The 13739-nt window shown below is 35.5% G+C and overlaps 1 long non-coding RNA gene across 1 annotated transcript in view; it reads left to right on the top strand.

Moving 5' to 3' along the window:
* The window catches only part of LOC116157178 (uncharacterized), a 302223-nt gene that overhangs the window by 20259 nt on the left and 268225 nt on the right, over positions 1–13739 (top strand). The window lies entirely within an intron of this gene.

Raw genomic sequence — 13739 nt, 5'->3', positions numbered from 1 at the left:
CCACCACAGTCAGCCTACATAAGTGTTCCATCACCATAAAGAAACTCCACTGTGCCGCTCTTCTATAGTCATTCTCTCTTCCCAATCCCAACCTCTGGCAACACTGATCTATTTTCTGTCACTATAATTTTGTTATTTTGAGACTGTTTTATAAATGGGATCATGCAGGGTATGTTTTGATCTGTTTTTTTTTTTTTCGCTTAGCATACTGCCCTTGAGATCCATTCAAGTTGTGTAAATCAATGTTCATTCCTTTTTATTGCTGAGAAGTAGTCCTTTGTATGGATGCACCACAGTTTGTTTATCTGATCACCCACTGAAAGACATTTGGGTTACTTCTAGCTTTTGCCTCTTACAAATAAAGCTGCTATCAATATTCAGATAGAGGTTTTTGGGAGAACAAACATTTTTATTTATCTAGCATAAATAACCAGGCATGTAATTGATGAGTCATGTTTTATAGGGGAAATAGTTAACAACTAAGTATATATATATATATATATATATATTTAGAATTAAAATGATCAAATATATGTATTTTTATAAAAAGTCACAACTTTGTTTTTGTCACTTTGCCACCAATGCATGAATAGTTCATTATGGAATATAATCAAAGTTATTTTTTAAGGTTATACTCCATTTATAGTTATTATAAAATATTGGCTATATTCCCTGTGTTATATCCTTGTAGCTTATTTTATGCCTAGTAATTTATACCTCTTACTCCTCTAACCCTACATTGCCCCTCCCCTCCCCCACTGGTAACCACTGGTTTTTCTCTATATCTGTGAGTTTGCTTCTTTTTTGTTATATTCACTAGTTCATTGTATTTTTTTAGATTCCACATATAAATGGTGTCATACAGTATTTGTCTTTCTCTGCCTGACTTAGTTTTACTTAGCATAATGCCCTTCAAGTGTATCCATGTTGCTGCAAATGGCAAAATTTCATTCTTTTTTATAGCTGAGTAGTATTCCATTGCATATATACACCACATCTTCTTTATACATTTGTCTGTTGATGGACACTTAGGTTGCTTCCATATCTTGGCAATTGTAAATAATGCTTCTCTGAACATTGGGTGCATGTATCTTTTAGAATTAGGGTTTTTGTTTTTTTTCAGTTGTATACCCAGGAGTGAGACTGCTGGGTCACATGGTAGTTCTATTTTTAATTTTTTTAGAAACCTCCATACTATTTTCCACAGTGTCTGCACCAATTTACATTCCCACCAGCAAAGTATGAAGGTTCCCTTTTCTCCACATCCTTGCCAACATTTGTTATCCCTTGCCTTTTTTGATGGTAGCCATTCTGAAATGTGTGAAGTAATATCTCAATGTGCTTTTGATTTGCGCTTCCATGATCATTAGCAATGTTGAGGATCTATTCATGTGCTTGTTGGCCATCTGCATTTCCTCTTGGAAAATGTCTATTTAGTTCTTCTGCCCACTTTTAAATTTTTTAATGTCCAATCCTATGAGCTGTTTATACATTTTGGATATTAATCCCTTATTGGCTATATTATTTGCAAATATTTTCTCCCATTCAACAGGTTGTCTTTTTTTTTTTTTTGTCAGTGGTTTCCTCTGCTGTGCAAAAGCTTCTGAAACACTTTTTAAAAGCAACTACACAATAAACTGAGTGATCAAAACATACTGAACAACTTACAACTCAAGAATGTGACATTCCACCACTGCTGGCTCACTCTTTTAAAAATACATGATGACATCTTAGAGAAATCCTGTCATTGACCTCTCCCATTCTTTAGATGCATGCTACAGGGTTTGACTTGAATGAGTCTACCTTGACCAAAAGTGTGCTTGTTTTGGGGAAATTGTTTTACTCGTCTACTAGCTGATGTTTTATGTTGGAAAATGAAGTCAAGTACACATGTGGTCATAGTCCTGAATTATAGCTGTAGACACTGGGAGCTGTTTAGAAGCTAACCTGATTTAGAAGAGCAGTCTTTGAAAGCTCTAGCATGAAATGACCCAGTTACTCTGATCTCTACTATATCATCAAAGGCACCATCTTTTGAATTGTCCCTGAATGTCAGAAATATGCTGGAGATGAGCCTTGTAAGGGTGCCAAGGATGTTTTGTTCATAAAGAATTTCTCCCTATAATCCATCCAGCTGAACCTTGTAATTATAGCCAGAGCCTTGCTCACCATGGCGACCATGGCTGCTGCTATCGAATATTAAATCTATTGATCTTGAGCATAGAGTACATCTCAGAGTTTCAAATGGCCCTTGTATTACCTTCCCAAAGGGATAAAGTATGTTTTAGTTTCTTGTGGGTTTCTAAAGACTCATCTTATCTCTTGGCATAATGTGTTCTTTTAATTTGCTGGGATTTTGTTATTCCCCAGGTACAGATGCAAACTAGAGGACAGAGGAGAGAAGGTAGTCCAAGGAATGTAGAGTTCCTGCCTTTCAAGTCACTTTTCTTCTGCTCTGTTGTCCTCACATCCAGGTCATTTCCCAAACTCCTCTAATCTTAGAGTGAAAGCCAATTCTTTTGTTCTTCTAGGCTGTGTTGGGGAGATGGTGGGCTCCTGGAACAGAGACTGCCCCACTGAACAGAGCTGCTTTTAAACCTGTAATGAATAATCCCTAGGAGGCTGATTTGTCTATCTTGGGCAAAACTGGTCAGTTTGAAATATGGCAGAGATTAACTATTACACTATGTTATAGTACCAAACTGTACTATACTATATGTAATTAAAGTACTGTATCATTATATTACCATGTCATACTGTAATATATATGAAAATATAAACATTTGAGACATCACATGGAAAAAGTTGATCTAAGAGTTGGGAGATCAGGAACAGTTCTCGGCTTTGTTATTTAATTATTCACTAATTGTGTTATTTAACCCTTCCTAGCCCCAATTTTCTCCTCTGTAGATGGAAATTAACTATAATAATATCAATTTCATAGGTGTATTGGTGGAATAAAAAGAAAATGTTAAAGTGAAGCACACTACTTTTGAAGAAAGATAAGATAATACTAGAGGTTATTAAAACTTAAGTATAGTTTTAGCAGACACAAGAAAAATCTTAATATTTGTCAAAATGTCTAGTTCTTGAGACCAAAAGACTAATTTTGTTTTTAACCTTAGAATAGTTTGAAGATGCTGCCTAGCAAAGAACTTGGCTTTCCCATATTTATTTTTCCTAGTAGAGTGCTTCACACAATAGACATTAAAAATATTATTTCATTTCCTTCTTAATATCCCTTATAGCTAGTAATGGTCATGATAAGTTCTGGCCACTGAGACATAGGGGTAAATGTCTATGAAGGATTTTCCTCCCTTAAAAAAAATAAATGAGACCTTCAGGGAGAGTTCTCTCACCTTCTCCATTTCTTTCCTGTTTTTAAATGATTCTGAGAACTTTAGACCTTCTTATGACCACAGGTGATAAACCCAAAGACAGAAAAGCCAAAATGCTAAGGAAAGCAGAGTGAAATGATGAAGATCCTAGCTGACACAGCCATACACCTGAACCACCCTAGGACCATGTCCCTTTAGACTTTGAGAAAATAAAACCTCTTATTATTTAAGCCATTTTCTGTAATATTCTGTTTATTTGCACCTGAAGGCATCCTAACCAATATACAAAAGGAGCTTCTTCCTAAGTAGCACAAGCTCAGGGGTCCCACTTAAATACAATGTGATGGTGCTCCTAAGAGTTGTACAAGATGACCTTGGACTTGGTGAACTCTTACTCATTCTTTAAGACTTATCTCAAATATTGCCTCTTCTGGGAAGTCCTGTACACAGAATAATCACTTCTAGTCAAACACAGTATCTTGTAATTATATGTTGTTATAGAAGTAGCAGTTTTTATAATGAATTGTGGTAAATGTCGCTGAGTCTGTTTCTCAGGTGCAGAGGCCGTGTCCTGTTCATCTCATCTAGCATCTTATCCTAGCATCTAGCATCTTATCCTAGCATCTAGCATATGTATCTTCCACATATTCAATCAGTGCTAACAAACAGTTTCTGCAATAAAACAAGCTTTATTTACCTCTTGAGTGATAATAGATCTTAATTATAGTAAAAGTTATCCAGATCTTATATAGCAGAAGCCTAGAAAATGTTGGTATTTTTCTCTATATGGATTTTGGAAAAATATATATGACAAAACGTTTATTGATAATAGGTATTTATTTTAATGAGAATCTTAAATTTATATTTAAGGGCCTTACTTCCTCCATCCCAGCTCTTACCCATCCTATGTCTATACCGGGAGCTGAAAGATGAGATTGGATTTAGCATGATAATCCTGAGACTACAAGGATCTATCACTTCATTGAGAGATGCAGTTATGTTCACTAGACTGTGTTTATTTAGTAAGGCAAGAAATTATGTATAGACATTTGGAGAAACATTTAGAAACCATGAGAGTTGAACCAACAGAGGACTGGGCTACTCTTTAACCATCAGTTGGGAAAACTTGCAAGCTCAATCACTGCAGACTGGTTATTCTTCAAGAATTTGCCTAATTTAAAATTAATTCATTTATTCATTCAACAAAAGCTTTTAATAACCTACTATGCATTAAATTTTTTTCTGAGATCTATATATTCAAGAGCCCTGCGTTCGTGGACCTTATATGTTTGTTTACATGTTGATAATGGCCATCTTTAGGGTCAGGAGCAATCCTACAACCTCTTGACAAAAAAGTCCCAGAGAGTGCTGAGGCTCACTTTTTACACTGAGTAAGGTGAGTAGAGTCCTAGCTTTGATCTGAGATATTACTGCGTATTTCTTAGCAATGTGTCACTCTATATAGAACTGACATGTAGGGAATGATGTTAAATTTATGAATTTGGACATTTGGTTAGACACTACACCAATTTTATATTTGGTAGTGTGATCTGAGTACTATTCAATCCATATCTGAAAGTAATCTCAGAGTTTATGTATGTAGTATAGCTTGCCCTATATGGGTAGTTCTACTTAATCTGATAGCCAATAATATAATGTTAATCTGACTTAATCTAACGAGACCTGACTCCCAGAAACCACACAATGATAATTCAGATGCCATTGCATTGCCCCTGTGCTGATGAAATGAGCAAAACTATTGCCTCAAAATGGTTCAGCAGATTTTCCCATCACAGTTCCCATCTCTCTTCAGAAAACCTGTGAGGTTTTGGAACCAGAATGTTTAGTTGTCAGTTACTGTATTAGACGTTGTGCTGAGCTTAATTATGTTGTAACCTGTAAACCCATTACAAATTGATGATATAGGAAATACCCCTCTGACGTACTGATGATGAAACTGAGGCTTCAAGAGCTTAGGTTCCTTGTCCAACGTCACACAGCTTGTAGGTGGGCCAGCTAAGATTTAAGCCAGGTCTGTGGGACTCTCAAGTCCATTCCTATTCCTTTTATACCATGCTTTCTTCCAACTATATCAATATGTAAAATTAACCTGATTTTTAAATGCAGACACTTAGGAATAGCATATTGCATATCAATCACAGAGTTCATGAAATAACATTGACTTTGTGTTATATATAATTAATATACAAACTGAAAAACCTAAAACTTATTATAACTTTCAACTTTCTGGTCCTTCTAGGTTATGATAACGTTAAAAAACCTGAAGAGTCTGCCACATTTAGTGGTTGTAAAAATTAATGAACTAAGGATCTTCCACAATCTTGCTTGCTAAGTCTGATATTAAATACACAACTAAGAGTGGCAATGGTATTTTTAAGGATTCCGTATGCATTTGAAATACTGGCAGAATTTCATATGTAGGCACTCTAATAATAGAAACAACTTCACCACTTTTGGTTTTAATGTGTTCTTTCTATTCATAGGCCAGGTTCCCTAAGGTTTTATCTTGAAGTGTTAACAGGGAAATCTGTCACCAGTAAAGGACTAAATGAAGTCACGAGGCATATAACAAGCAGAACAGACAAGTAACCTTCACTCGGATACTTAAGAAAACACTGGCAGAAACCCTGATATAATCAATTTGCAAATAACTTGAAACAAGAAGGTACTTAGTGAATAGTGACTAATACATCCTACTTAAAACCAAATCCTTTTAAACTAATCTAATATGGTAGATCAAGGAGAAATAATAGATGTACTCTGTCTTGATTGCTGCAAATCTTTTGATTATCGTCATGTTACACCCATAAATAAACAAAAAAGAAAAAAAAGTGACCTACAGCCCATAGCTGACTGGATTATAGTCACTACATAGTGTCAAACATCTGGATGAAACTAGCAGATGCTCTGTTTCTATAATGTCAGATCTATGTGTATAAATACAACATATACACACATGTGCACACATACACACATAGAATATATGTATTTGGAAATATCTGAATTTTAGCCTTTGTTATTTTACTGGAATTTTTACATCATATGAACTTACTTGAAGTCCTATGTCCCAAATACAAAGGATATGAATAATTGTGAGAAAGTTCACAGGAATGAAAGGAAAATGAATGAGACATCAGAAAATATTTTCTAGGTATAGATGTTAATGTTATCAGGATAATCCATTCTGTAAAAAAGGTAGATAAGAGATAATTTAATAATATTATTTGACTATGCCTACATACTAAATAAAACAACCAAAAAATTTGGTCAGATGACTATCCGAGAAAGTCAGATAAGTTAAAAAAAATCCAGTGATGCCATCAAAATAGTAATTGATAGCCTACATGTGTATTGGTTGAACTTTTACTAATAGCTCAGTCATCTAAAATATAGGAATTTGCTGGCCCTTGAGGAGTATTGCCTTGGGAGGATGGACAGATCAAAGACAAAAATTAGGGGAAAGTTAAATGATCAAGAGAGAACATAAAAGCCAGAGATCCAGAAGCCAGAATAAGGGATATGGACCCTCTGCACGTTAATAGAAAGTTCCATCTACCTGAAACCAAAGGGACTTGTGGCTTAAAGAAAAGTTGCCTCAGCCTGGAAAATGCCTTATATTTTTCTGCCGCAATTAAAACCATAAGGTTTGCAAAGCTGGGTGTTTGTGCTACATTTCTGTTTCCTGACTTTGTTCCATCTTCCTTTTTTATTTGGTAATTCCATCAGTGACTCCTCCTAAGGTCCTTGCTTCACCTCATCCAACAATTTAAGATTTCAAACCCTTGGATTGGTGCTTTCATGCATTCTCCCCACTTCCCAGCAAAGACCACCAAGATTTCCCATCAACACACTTTCACTCATGAGCATATTTCCTCCGATTTAAAACCTCAGCATCAGATTCTTTGCAGCTTCTAAAATGTAAGTGATAAACTCATTCATTTGAAGCCATTTAGTGGAAAAAGTCCTGAGGAAAATACTTCCCTATCAGAAAAGTGTCCACCCACAGCGCAGACCCTAACCCCTGCCCTGCTATAGGTACATTTAAAAAATGACTGTTCTGATTTTCCAAATCTAAGACAACAGCAGTTACATGGAATAACACTGATGGTGGGAATATCAGACCAGGTCAAGAGTGGTTGAACGTGTTGGCAGAAGACAGGGTGAATATGGCTGGAAAAACATAAGGCTATATTTGGAGTCTGATAGAACAAGATGTGGTTTTCGGGTCCTATTAGAATTAGCCTCCTGCTTGCTCAAACATAAGGCTGACCCTATCTCAAGCCTGTATGATTCTATCAGAATAATATGTTGTGGTTAAGTTTCATGGGTGTGGGGTAAGACTGCCCAAGAGCAAACCTTAGCCCTTACTAGTGGTGTAACTTTAGGCAGGCTACTTAACCTCTATGACTCAGTTTCCTCAGCTGTAAAATGGGGATGATGATAATAGTGCCTCCCTGAGGATCAGTTAAGTAAGTATGTTCATGTAAAGTGCTTAGAATAGTACCTGGCAGATGAGAAGTGGTTAATAAATAGTGGCTAATTATTGCTTATGATGTTGACTATTACTACCATTGCCACAGTGCTAAGACTCTGCCTAAAGAAAATGAGCATAGTCATTTTTTTCTTACTTACCAAATAACCACTAAATACCTGTGATATGCCAAAGAGTTTCTTGATATTTGCATGAACTGTTGCATAAGGCAGGAACCATTAATGTTGTAGTAGGGGAAAGGCAATATAAATAAATACATTAAATGATCAAGTAAATAATTATAAACTATGACTATTGCTATGAAGGAGACAAACATGGTGCTGAATTAGAAAAATAACGGAGGGAAATATACTATCCATTCTCAGATTGGTCAGAAAAGCCCTCTCTCGGGTGATAACATTTAAATTGAGACCCGAATGTTGAGAAGGAACCAGAAATTTGAAAAGGCAGAGTGAATGTAGGTGTGGAAGCATGGGTATCTATTTGGAGACTGATAAATTATGATGTGACTCTCAGTTCCCCTCAGAATTAGCTCTGAAGGAACAAGTGAAACAGTCAGTGGACTATTGTCCTTACATTTCACTTCTTATTAATGAAATAAAAATCAGCAGTAAAAAGATTTGCACCTGACAGTAAAGCCTATCGAAAATTGTACCTTAAAGTTTTATCCAGTCACATTTAAAGGTTGCAGTTTAATTTTATATTGAGTGTTTATCCTTTGTCGGATAGCTTACCTGTATATAATGCCAAGATTGTCAACTCTGCTTTCAGAATTTACCTCATGTTCATCCACTTTTCTTCAGTACTACTGACCGTCTTCCCAATCCAGCCCACCATTATGTCACCTGGAGAGGTTCAGTAGCCTCTCCAGGTCCACTCAATAGAACTACCAGGGCAAACATTACAAAATGTGAATTAGATGATGTCATTCCCATTTTTCAATTTTCCTATCCTTCCTTTTCCACCACAAATAAAATCCTTTCTATGGCCTGAAAGCCTCCACACAATCCAACCTCTGCCCAGCTCCTGACCAGACTCCAGATTATTCTCTGCCTCTCTCATGTTGCCCACTTCACTTTCCCCATCTCTTTCTTAAGTCTTAAGTCAGTGAACAAAACAAGGAACCAAGCCCGATTTGTAGCTTTTGCCAATTTCTATGGTGTAAATACTTCCACCTTGACCAATTACAAGCTATGGATACAATGTCACTGGACATGGAGCTGGGCAGAGAAGCACAGTTGTCCCCCATTGTAGTACTACCACCTTACAGATAGCAGAAGATGTAAAAAACTCAAAAGCACAGATAATAGTAAAATTTATAATATGATTAGAAAGTAATATACTTTGAGTATTGATTGGCATTTTTTTTAAATTGAAGTATAGTCAGTTTACAATGTGTCAATTTCTGGTGTATGATTGCCTTTGTTTTAAATGAAATGTAATTGTAAGTTTATGTAATTCATTTTTTGAAATGCATATTTTTAAAAACTAACTTGCAAAATTTCTGAAAATTTAACAGTAGGTTCTTATGAGCTGGTACATACTGACTCCAGGGCATCACTATATGTACCGTAGAAGTTCTTAAACACTCCTGCTTGGATATTTATACAAAACCAAGAAAATTCTCTATGTTTTGGTGATTTTCTTCTCAGCTGTTGTTTGGGAAAGTTTTTAGCTCCCCTTCATTTCTGAAGGATAACCTTGCTGGATAGAGTATTCTTGTATGGAATTTTTTTCTTTCATCACTTTGAATATATTATCCTACTCTCTCCTGGCTTTAGATTGCTACTAAAAAATCTGCTGATTTGATAAGCCTTATGGGGGTTCCCTTGTAAGTTCCAAGTTTCTTTTCTTGAAGTTTTTTAAGATTCTTTCTTTGATTTTTTTTTTTTACAGTTTTATTGTAATGTATCTTAGAGAGGATCTCTTTAAGTTGAGTTTATTTGGTGACCTATGAGCTTCGTGAACTTGGATATCCAAATCTTTCCTCAGATTTGGGATGTTCTTGTCCATTTTTTCTTTAAATAAGCTTTCTGCCCTTCTTCTCTTCTCTTTCTGGAACTCCAGTAACTCACAACTGGCTCTTTAATTGGTATCCCAATAGATGTTGGAGACTTTCTTCACTTTTTTCCAATCCTTTTTCTTTGTTCTTCCTGATGAGATTATTTCAAAATTCCTCTCTTCAGACATACATGTTCTTCTTCTGTCTGATCTATTCTGTTGTTGATGCTCTGTATTGCATTTTTTCCATTTCATTCATTGTATTCTTCAGCCCTAGAATTTCTGTTTGCTTTTTTTTTTTTATAACTTTTATCTCTCAGTTAAACTTCTCATTTTGTTCATATATTGTGTTGCTGATTTCATTGAATTGTCTTTCTTGTTTTCTTGTAGCCCATTGGGTTTCCTTAAAATAGCTGTTTTGTATTCTTTATCGAGTAAATTGTAGAGCTCCATGTCTTTCTTAATGGCTCCTAGGTTATTATTGTAATCCTCTAGTGGTGCCATGTTTTCTTGATTTCTCATGTTTTGTTGAAGTGTTTTTTCGTTACTATCTTTGCCTTTGAAATAGCAGTCACTTCCTCCAGTTACAGACCGGCCTTGCTAATGTGTCTAAACTCATATATTTTTGTTCCATCAGTGTGGTGGAACTTCCCTGCTAGAAATCTGAACTTTCTCAGAGGCTTTTTTTGTCCATGGGTGATTGTCTAAGACAATGTTTTCCATGGCCTCTGGAGCATAGCTGAAAGGGGCTGGAGCTAATTCATGGGTCATTGCAGGGTCCACAGCCAGGACCAAGTCTATGTGCCTATTACCCAAAGCATGGGAGTTTGAGGCCCTCCTGAGTCTCTTGGCATATGGTATGGGATCCCACAGCTCCCACAAAGGTACTCTTATCTGTGAGTGGATACAAAATTGGTGTTGAGGGACACACAACAAGAGACTTCTTAGTCAACCATGATGCTTGACACTTAAACATTACTGAATGATTGGATGAGTACTCTTATTCTATGGTCAAACTAAACATTTTTTTTTCTGAAAGGTTAGTTCTTTCTGACTTTTTTTCCTAAAGACACTGCTTATATTTTTGTCATCTATGCTCAAATCCTGAGTTATCTTTTAAGCATCCATCTCCTCACCCTTACTCTTCACCAGTTTTGGTAAATGTAGCTGAAGTGTCCCACCTCTACCTTTATATCTTTTCTAACTATTGTCTCTAGCCTAGCTCCCACCCTTATCACTTTCCACTAGGCTAGTGTTAATTGTCTTCAGATTAACTTTCCTACCTACAGTCTCTTGCCACATTCATCTGTCTTCCTGCTGCCAGAGGAACCCTCCTGAAGCACAGGTCAGAACATGCCATGTCCTTTAAAACAGACCAGATGGCTCTGACACCATCAGAATAAAATCCAAATTCCCTCATGTGCCATTCTGGCCCTTCCACAATCTGGCCTCAATCTGCCTATCCACTATTTCCTCTTAGCAAATCCTTTTACATTTGACATGCTGATGTTTCCCAGGTGAATTCCTCAGAGCACTACTTCCTCAGAAATTAATAGATGCTACATTGAACACATTTCCCAAGGCCAAATAAGCGGGGATGGCAGTGCTAGCCTAAGCAGAGCTTGGTAGGACTTTTCAGAGCCAAATTGTGTTGAAAAATATGACCCAACAATATATACGTTTTGGAGATATATTTGGTAAAACTATAGAGATAAAAAGTGAATAATAAATACGAAATTCAGGGTAGTAGTAATCTTTTGTGGAAAGGAGGGAGGTGTGACAAGAGAAGTGTATACAAAGGGCTTTAGTGATGTTGGGAATTGTTCTGTATCTTAATCAAGGTAGCATGCACATGGATGCATGTTATTTGTTGTGTATCTTTTTTCATATTTTAACATCTCTGAAATTAGGATGGTCTTATAATTGCTGAGAATCAAGTGACAATTGTCTTTACCTTAGAAATATCTTAGCCAATTTCTTTCACTTACGTCCTTGGAAATATCTTAGCCAATTTCTTTAACTTATATCCTCCTTTTTTTTTGTATGCACAAGAGTGGCATAGGACAAAAAAATCTAAGTGTGAAATACCTCTTTTATTGAGCACAAAATGAAAATCTAAATGGCAAGAAAAAATTATCCATGAGTTTGTAACAATATTTACATTCAAGTTTGATAGTAACTCAAGGACCTTTGTGTCTGAAGCAGATTTCCCCAGACTTGTTCTCTCACAGCCGAAGTAGGTTGTAAAGATGACTGTTAAAATAGCAAGCTCGGTATTTCACACCTAGTAGGTGCACACTAAGTAATGTTGATTGGATTTCCAGTGACTGTTAATATTCAGCTCAGATGACCCATGAACATTGTTCAGTAAATCTGGCCTTGTCCAGAAAAAAAAAAAAAAAGAGGGAACAATGATTGGAAAGCACACTTTGACTAATATGTGGCCAGATAAGACAATTTGCATTTATGTGCCAATGGGAAAAAGCTACTAGGAATCTTAAACTCGAGTTGGTCTTGCCTTTCTCCTAAGTGCTGCTTTGCTGAGTTGTGTATGATGCTAATTACTTCTGTTCTCAATACCAAAATCCTAATGTCCTTAAGGGACTGTGACTTTTATCTTGTTATCGTATATAATGCTATGTACATACTGTTACTTAATTGTTGTTTGATTACTGGTTCTGTTTGTATGACACATTGATTATATTGTCAAAATACAGGGTTTTGGTTGTGACTCAGCTCTATTTATATTGCCACAGACCTTATAATTCTACCCATGACTCTAGATTGGGAACCATTATATGATATGTGATTCTTATTTATTTGTCTGGTGATCAGTGAGTCAAGAGAGACTGAAAGGTGGATAAACTGATTTATAAGGAAATCCTCCTTTTCTGTATTTACTGACCAAGTGTTGGTTCAACTAGCAGTAAGTCCAATAACAGACATACATTGGAACTAAAACCTCAGGAGATACCCAGACTCTACATATGACCAAACTTGAACTTCTCAGATTCATGTAGATACTACATGTTCTGATCATCACATTCTGTGGAAATTTAAGTCTTAAATTATATAGTCAGTCTTTCTTACTGTTGAAAGTCATTTTTATTTGCATACTTTTCCTTTTCTGAAAAGGCTTCTCCTTAGTTCACTTGTGATCTCCATTTTTCTGTTGTTCACAGTACCAACTTAGTATTAAGCCCTTATTAGCTACTTATTGAATTCTTATCCTAATCATTTGTGAGTTAAAGACTTTGGTTAGTATGTTCTATCCCTAAACATTTTGGCATCATGAAAATTGAAGATTATTTAGAAATGGAAATGTTATGTTCTACTTTGCTCTGATATCTTTATTATCCCTAAACTTGGATCAGAAATCTTGAAATTGCTGTATTTGCTATTTGTTATTTAGAAATGATAATCCTGGGACATATCACTGCCCCAAGTTATTACATATAAAAAATTAAATCTTCCCAAGACAAATAAAATAGGTGAAAAATTAATTGTGAGTATAGCTCATTTCAAAAATTACACTTAAATCCTCAGATGAAAATACTTTTCTTAATGACTACATCATTTAATTGTTATGCAAAATTTTAGAATGAAGAAGTTCTTATAGATTTAATTCATTCTAATTTAATAAGAATAGAATTAATTGCTTCTTTGGTTAATTTAAATATTAGCAATAATCATCCCAGTAGAGATTATTTAGGGAAAAAAAGACAATGAAGAACAAGTTTTAATAGCATTTGGCTGTCTCTAAAGACTACAGTTAAAAGCATCAACTATTTAATCTTCTTATTTTTTTGTGAAATAATTTTCAAAATGAATACTTTAGATCAGTGATCTAATTTAAGCCTTGTTAAAAAGCAACAAAAGCATGTAAT

This window comes from Camelus dromedarius, chromosome 13 (genome assembly GCF_036321535.1).
Source record: "Camelus dromedarius isolate mCamDro1 chromosome 13, mCamDro1.pat, whole genome shotgun sequence".
Classification (NCBI taxonomy): domain Eukaryota; kingdom Metazoa; phylum Chordata; class Mammalia; order Artiodactyla; family Camelidae; genus Camelus; species Camelus dromedarius.
This window is presented reverse-complemented; position numbering and strand designations above follow the sequence as displayed.